The sequence below is a fragment of the Gorilla gorilla genome, chromosome 7 (genome assembly GCF_029281585.2).
Source record: "Gorilla gorilla gorilla isolate KB3781 chromosome 7, NHGRI_mGorGor1-v2.1_pri, whole genome shotgun sequence".
Classification (NCBI taxonomy): Eukaryota; Metazoa; Chordata; class Mammalia; order Primates; family Hominidae; genus Gorilla; species Gorilla gorilla.
The window spans coordinates 50,443,414-50,451,726 of record NC_073231.2 but is presented as its reverse complement, the minus strand read 5'-3'; the positions used below and the strand labels follow the sequence as shown (position 1 = coordinate 50,451,726).

At 45.5% G+C, this 8,313-nt stretch overlaps 1 pseudogene; it reads left to right on the top strand.

Moving 5' to 3' along the window:
* Positions 1 to 2,286: 2,286 nt before the first annotated feature.
* Positions 2,287 to 4,026, top strand: LOC101143134 (syntenin-1-like; annotated as a pseudogene).
* Positions 4,027 to 8,313: the final 4,287 nt, after the last annotated feature.

Here is an 8,313-nt window from a genome sequence, read left to right as displayed (position 1 = left end):
ACTGTTAAAGAGAAAAGAATTATTACTGATGCCAGGCAAGGTGGCTCATGCCTACAGTCTCAGCTACTCCAGAAGCTAAGATGAGAGTATTGCTTGAGCCCAGGAGTTACAGCCCAGCCTGGGCAACACAGTGAGACTCCATCACTGATTATTATTATTATTATTATTTTTGAGACAGAGTCTTGCTCTGTTGCTAGGCTGGAGTGCAGTAGTGCAATCTCAGCTCACTGCAACCTCCACCTCCCGGGTTCAAGAGATTCTCCTGCCTCAGCCTCCCAAGTAGCTGAGACTACTGGCACGCACCACCATACCCAACTAATTTTTGTATTTTGGTAGAGACAAGGTTTCACCATGTTGGCCAGGATGGTCTCAATCTCTTGACCTCGTGATCCACCCGCATCGGCCTCCCAAAGTGCTGGGATTACAGGCATAAGCCACTGTGCCCAGCCCCGTCACTGATAATTTTTGAAAAGTTGAGCCTGGTCAAATTATCTTGTCTGGGTTAAATTGACATGACCTTCCATGAGTTTAACACACCATTATATGATATATAATCAATCTAATTATGAAAACTGATTAAGAAGTGATGCTACATAATAGCTTAGAGTTATTAAACCATTGACTAATGAGTCTTCTGCATTCCCTGCAAGACCACAAATTCTTCAGCATTCTACATTTTGTTTTAAATAATCTAATTTTCTGCTCAAGGTCAGAAAAATCCTGTGTTCATTAACTGGGATGGAGTAGGTCTTTGCTGAGTATTAAGAAATAAAAATGATCATTTAGCAGCTAGGAAAGAGGATAATCCATTGCTGAAAATAGTGCCCTCAATCAGCTTGGAAGGTTCACTATGGAAGAAAATGTACCCAGGCAAACATCCAGTGACTTACCACCTCGCCAGAATAGTCCTCCTCCTGATGTGTGTTTTGGACTCCATTCTTTTTATACCAAACACAGCCCTGCCTCACCCTCAAATTCTTTCTAGTGAATTATGCTTTGGTAGCATGACTTCAGTCTACAACAAGGAAATATTAAAAGAACCACATGGCATTCATATTTATCATAAGAATGTTGCAGAGGATGTTGGTCACTGCACAATACGATGTCTTCTACTAGACAGTAGAAATTATCTTTGGTTTCAGCCCCAGGGATAGTTGTACTTCCCCTTAGCAGCCTGTTTATTTTTAGATACACACCATGAACCATAGATTCTTGGCATTTGCAGATTTGATCTTTGCATGTTCAACTATTCAAAAGAGACATGTCAGTTGTTTAACTCACAACCACTGTAAAGCCAGGATGTGATATGAAACTCTTGCTAATGAGTGAACCTGACATCTCAGTGCACGTTAGGACAGCTTTGCTGTTCATCAACACATGCTGAGGGACCGTCACTGTTCTTCGCCACACTGTCCTGTCTGATTACATCATCCTCCTCGGGCTGGTTGCTACAAAGCTCAAAGAGAGTTTTATGCCCCGCTTCTGACTGTGTATTCTGGGCTCTAACCTCATTCTTCGTAACGATTCCATCCCAATGCAAATAAGTAAGAGTTTCTAGGTGCCCTTCCCAAGGGCCCAGTGGTCTGCACGGTGTCACTTCACCCTGAACAAGGTCACCTGGGAGCTGGGCTCAGCAACAGGACAAAACTGAGCGTCTCACCCCTGCTCAGAGCCACCTCACGAACAGAAATGTTCGCTTCATGGGAAGAGCTCCGTCTTGGTGGAAGAGAGAGATGAGGGATGAGGGATGACGGATGAGGGAAAATAGGAGGAAGTGAAATACTCGCCTTTCTCCCACTCTAGGAAAAGGGGTCACTTTCCTGGCAAATGAGGGAGAGGGCCAACTCCAAACATCGAGATTTGAGAATTACTTCTGGGTGTGTCCAGCAGAGGGCGCTCTGGTATAAGTAGAAAGAACAGCAGAGTCAGCCACTCCTGGGGAAAATCCGGAGGTTTAGGTTGGTTGCCCGGCTAGCTCCAGAACTGGTATACAGGGGCTTGAGACAAGAATGGAAGCCCGAAGGAATTCAAAGGTATGCTTACATAGGAGGAGACAGCGTGCAATTGCCCAGAGAAATCCTTGCAGCTTCAACAGCCCTTCCCAACCAGCCACCCCTTAGAACAGTCACCAAAAATACGTAAAATATTGCCAGCTCTGAAGAATTCTTTTAGGCGGCGCCGTGACGCGCCTCGGGAACGGTCCTCGGCGAGCGCCGCTCTCTTACCCTCGGGCCTCAGAAGTCGGTGCCAGTGACCGGAGGCGACAGCGGCAGCGAGTGGGTCCTTGTGAGCTAGAAGAATCCTGCAAAAATGTCTCTCTATCCATCTCTTGAAGACTTGAAGGAAGACAATGTAACTCAGGCTCAAACTGCTTTTTCTGCAAACCCTGCCAACCCAGCAATTTTGTCAGAAGCTGCTGCTCCCATCTCTCAAGATGGAAACCTCTATCCCAAACTATATCCGGAGCTCTCTCAATAATACATGGGCCTGAGTTGAAATGAAGAAGAAATACGTGCAAATGTGGCTGTGGTTTCTGGTGCATCAATTCCGAGGTAGTTGGTAGCAAGACCTTCCGGTATGATCTGTATGGTGGCTCCTGCAACTGATAATGATGCTGGAATTCATAGAGCAGAAATTAAGCAAGGGATTCGCGAAGTCATTTGTGTAAGGATCAGGATGGAAAAATTGGACTCAGGCTTAAATCAATAGATAATGATATATTTGTTCAGCTAGTCCAGGCTAATTCTCCAGCCTCATTGGTTGGTCTGAGATTTGGGGACCAAGTACTCCAGATCAGTGGTGAAAACTGCCGGGTGGAGCTCTGATAAAGCGCACAAGGTGCTCAAACAGGCTTTTGGAGAGAAGATTACCATGACATGACAATTCGTGACAGGCCCTTTGAACGGACGATTACCACGCATAAGGATAGCACTGGACATGTTGGTTTTATCTTTAAAAATGGAAAAATAGGCCAGGCACGGTGGCTCATGCCTGTAATCCCAGCACTTTGGGAGGCCGAGGTAGGTGGATCACGAGGTCAGGAGTTCAAGACCAGCCTGACCAACATGGTGAAACCCCCGTCTCTACTAAAAATACAAAAATTAGCCGGGCATGGTGGCGGGAGCCTGTAATCTCAGCTACTCAGGAGGCTGAGGCAGGAGAATCACTTGAACCCGGAAGGCGGAGTTTGCAGTGACCCGAGATCAGGCCACTGCTCTCCAGCCTGGGCAACAGAGTGAGACTGCGTCTCAAAAAAAAAAAAAAAAAAAAAAATTAGCCGAGCATGGTGGCAGGTGCCTGGCTACTTGGGAGGCTGAAGCAGGAGAATCGCTCGAACCTGAGAGGTGGAGGTTGCAGTGAGCTAAGATCGCACTATTGCACTCTAGCCTGGGTGACAAGAGCAAGACTCCATCTCAAAAAAAAAAAGAAAGAAAAGAAAAAAGGAAAAATAACGTCCACAGTGATCCACAGTGAAAAACAGCTCTGCAGCCAGAAATGGTCTTCTCATGGAACGTAACATCTATGAAATCAACAGACAGAATGTCATTGGATTGAAGAACTCTCAAATTGCAGACATACTGTCAACATATGGGACTGTAGTTACTATTACAATCATGCCTCCTTTTATCTTTGAACTTTTTTTTTTTTTTTTAGGCAGAGTCCCACTCTGTCACCCAGGCTAGAGTGCAATGGTGCAATCTCGGCTCACTGCAACCTCTGCCTCCCAGGTTCAAGTGATTCTTCTGCCTCAGCCCCCCAAGTAGCTGAGATTACAGGCATCTGCCATCACGCCCAGCTAATTTTTGTATTTTTAGTAGAAACGGGGTTTCACCATATTGCCCAGGCTGGTCTCGAACTCCTGACCTCGTGATCTGCCCACCTCGGCCTCCCAAAGTGCTGGGATGACAGGCGTGAGCCACCGCACCCAGCCGTGAGCATATTATTAAGCGGATGGCACCAAGCATTATGAAAAGCCTAATGGATCACACCATTCCTGAGGTTTAAAATTCACGGCACCACGGAAATGTAGCTCCAGTTTCCTTCTTTGGCAACTTCTGTATTATGCACATGAAGCTTTCCGAGCCAGCAAGCATATGCATGAGGACCTTTCTATCTTACATTATGGCTGGGAATCTTACTGTTTCATGTGATACCTTGTTCAGATTTCAAAATAGTTGTAGACTTATCCTGGTTTAACAGATGTGAAATTTTCAAGAGATTACTGACATTCCTAGAATAGTTTCTCTACTGGAAACCTGATGCTTTTATAAGCCATTGTGATTAGGATGACTGATACAGGCTTAGCTTTGCATGAGAACCAGTACCTTTCTCCTAGGTAGTGAGTTGTGCTATCCATATTACTTTAGTTCTATAGCATACTTCCATTTTTAACATGCTACCATAGTACATTTAGAATGATTGCCTTTGAGGTCGGGTGTGGTGGCTCACGCCTGTCATCCCAACACTTTGGGAGGCCGAGGGGTGGGGGGAACACCTGAGGTCAGGAGTTCAAGATCTGCCTGGCCAACATGGTGTAACCCTGTCTGTACTAAAAATACAAAAATTAGCCAGGCGTGGTGGTGCGTGCCTGTAATCCCAGCTACTTGGGAGGCTGAGGCAGGAGAATCACTTGAACCCAGGATGCAGAGGCTGCAGTGAGCCGAGATCGCACCACTGCACTCCAGCCTGGGCAACAGAGTGAGACTCCATCTCAAAAAAAAAAAAAAAAAGTTGCCAGTACCACTTTGTGAGAAGAGAATCACTATATATTTAATGTAAAAATTATTACCCTAAACCAGGATAAACTTTTGACTCCCCTTTTGTTCATTTGTGGATTAAGTGGTATAATACTTAATTATGGTATTTGACTCTTAAGATTATGTAACCTAGCTACTTTGGGATGAACTTAGAGTATTTTTCTGGTAATTTGTTTCATATCCTGACTCCTTTTGCAAACAAAATGGTAGTGATGCTTTATCCCGATTTTTTTCTTCTTTTTGGTTTATACCTATTCTATTTTAATTAAATATGTATACATAAAATTTTTTAAAAAGAATTATTTTATAAATAATTTTCCCCAACATGTCCCATTATACCATCCTTCCATACTTCAGGCATTCACTTAATAAGCTCATTTTAAGGCCGGGTGTGGTGGCTTACGCCTGTAATCCCAACAATTTGAGAGGCCAAGGCTGGCAGATCACCTGAGGTCAGGAGTTTAAGACCAGCCTGGCCAACATGGTGAAACTCCATCTCTACTAAAAATACAAAAATTAGCTGAGCGTGTGGTGCACGCCTGTAATCCCAGCTACTAGGGAGGCTGAGGCAGGAGAATCACTTGAACTCAGGAGGTGAAGTTTGCAGTGAGGCAAGATCGGGCCACTGCACTCCAGCCTGGGCGACGGAGTGAGACTCTGTCTTAAAATAAATAAATAAGCTCATTTTAAGTGCCTTTTATGGGCAAGAGAGATGCTAGATGCTGGGGAGATTTGAAAGGTTTGAATCCAGTCTCTGTCTATAGTGAATTTATGATCTAAAAGTGGAGATTAGACATACACAAATTATCATATTCTACAAGCCAGAATGTGGCCAACACCATCAGAGAGGCACAAATAGGTTACAGCAGACAAGGAAAGTTCACATGGAACTGAGAATAATGAAGAAACATTTGAGGTTCAGTGCTTGCCATGCCGCTCCCAAGCCCACCCGGTATTCTAGGAGAGGTTTCAGGCACCTACAGATGCCCCATGATTACAGGCATCAATTCCCCTCATAGATGAAACCTGATAAAAATCATTACCATTAGCCCTATAGCACTTCCAGACTTGACACTAGAATCTTGTATACCTTCAGTCCTCAGTACTACCCTACAAGGTAAACAGTATTAATGTCTCATTGCAGATGAAGACACTGAGGGCAGTGGTCATGTATTAAATGTTACATCGTCAGAATTTGGACCTACATCTGTACTGAAATCAAAACCCTGCACTGTTCTCATTACTCCATTCTGCCTCTCTCTTTTTTTTTTTTTTTTTTTTTTTGAGAAAGAATCTTGCTGCGTTGCCCAGGCTGGGGTGCAGTGGCACCATCTCAGCTCACTGCAACCTCTGACTCCTGGGTTCAAGTGATTCTTCTGCCTTAGCCTCCCAAGTAGCTGGGTACTACCGGCATGCATTACCACTCCCAGATAATTTTTGTATTTTTAGTTAAGACAGGGTTTCACCATGTTAGCCAGGCTGGTCTCAAACTCCTGACCTCAAGTGATCCACCTGCCTCAGCCTCCCAAGTTGCTGGGATTACAGGCATGAGCCACTGTGCCCAGCCCATTATGTCTCTCTCAAGCAAAATACTTCCTAGGAATTGTATTTCACTAAATGACAGTGTTTTGAAGAAGAAATTAAGAGACAAAGGAGTAAAGCCTTGGTAAATGATGGGCCTTATGGGGAAGAAGGAAAGAGGTTTTGTTAAGATGGTCCAGCCGGGCATGGTGGCTCACGCCTGTAATCCCCGCACTTTGGGAGGCCGAGGCAGGCGGATCACCTGAGGTTGGGAGTTCGAGACCACCCTGACCAACGTGGAGAAACCCCGTCTCTACTAAAAATACAAAATTAGCTGGGTATGGTGGCCTGTAATCCCAGCTGCTCTGGAGGCTGAGACAGGAGAATCGCTTGAACCCGGGAGGCGCAGGTTGCGGTGAGCTGGAGATCGCGCCATTGCACTCCAGCTTGGGCAACAACAGCTAAACTCCGTCTCAAAAAAAAAAAAAAAAAAAAAAGATGGTCCTGATGTCACATCCCATAGGCACACAACCTCACAGCCTTCTCTGTCACTCCTAGGTCTCTTAGGCTACACATTTTTCCTCAGCAAAACCACTAGTTATCAGCCCCCTTTGAATATTAATAATAGTAATTTTCAGATGGCCTTAAATGAATGTCTAATACCTTTGTGCTGAAAGCCAAGCCTATTGATAGGAAAATGCTGAACATCTGTTTTCTACAAATCCTGTAGGTGGCACCCGTGTACTGGTTTCAACTGAAAGAACGCGTTGACCTTTCAGGAATCATACCAGGCACAGATGCATCTTACATAATGACTCCTTTTATTCTAAGTAAGAGAGAAAGAATATAGCCTCACTCCCTGTGCCTTCATCTAAAAATTCTCCCCTTAACAAGGCTTGTATCCATCTGGAGCAGACCTAACCCATGCCACCGCAGAAGTGCCAGCTCCCAGGCACCTCTCTAAGGCCAAAAAGCCATGTGACCTTGAGCAGGCTCTCTTAGGGTCCCTGCTTTCTCATCTAGAAAATAAGAAGGGTGGCCGGGCGCGGTGGCTCACACCTGTAATCCCAGCACTTTGGGAGGCCGTGGCGGGCGGATCACGAGGTCAGGAGATCGAGACATCCTGGCTAACACAGTGAAACCCCGTCCCTACTAAAAATACAAAAAAAATTAGCCAGGCGTGGTGGCGGGTGCCTGTAGTCCCAGCTACTCGGGAGGCTAAGGCAGGAGAATGGCGTGAACCTCGGAGGCAGAGAGCTTGCAGTGAGCCGAGATCGCGCCACTGCACTCCAGACTGGGCGATAGAGCAAGGCTCCATCTCAAAAAAATAAGAAGAATAAATAAAATAATAATAATAAGGGTGAGGTCAGGCACGGCGGCTCACGCCTGTAATCCCAGCACTTTGGGAGGCCAAGGAGGGTGGATCTCTTGAGGTCAGGAGTTTGAGACCAGCCAGGGCAATGTGGCAAAACCCAGTCTCTGCTAAAAATGCAAAAAAAATTAGCCAGGCATAGTGGCGTGCGCCTGTAATCCCAGCTACTCAGGAGGCTGAGGCGTGAGAATTGCTCGAACCTGGGTTGAGGAGGCTGCAGTGAGCCGAGATCATGCCACTGCACTCCAGCCTGGGTGACAGAGCAAGAATCTAATAATAATAATAAAGTCCCCTCTAATTCATAAATGTTACTTTGTTCTCCCCCAAAAGGAATCCTGAAAGAGCCCTTAGTAAAAGGAAAGAATTTGTGAAATCAGAGTTGAAAGGGACTATGAGGGGAATCCAGCTCAAAAAGCCATTCCGCTCTTGGAAATTTTCTGCCATATCTCTCCCAGAAAATTGTGGTCCTCCAGGAGTCATCAGTCCATTACATCACACAACAACCCATACTGTGTGGGCTTCCAAGCCTTGGCCCTAATCATACACCCTCAGGTAAGCCTCACCCCTACTCCAAGGGCCACTTTCTATATTCACACACTCAAGCACACACACACCCAGTTTGTCTTTGTCCCTTTAAACTCTACTACCTAGAAGTGAGTGAAA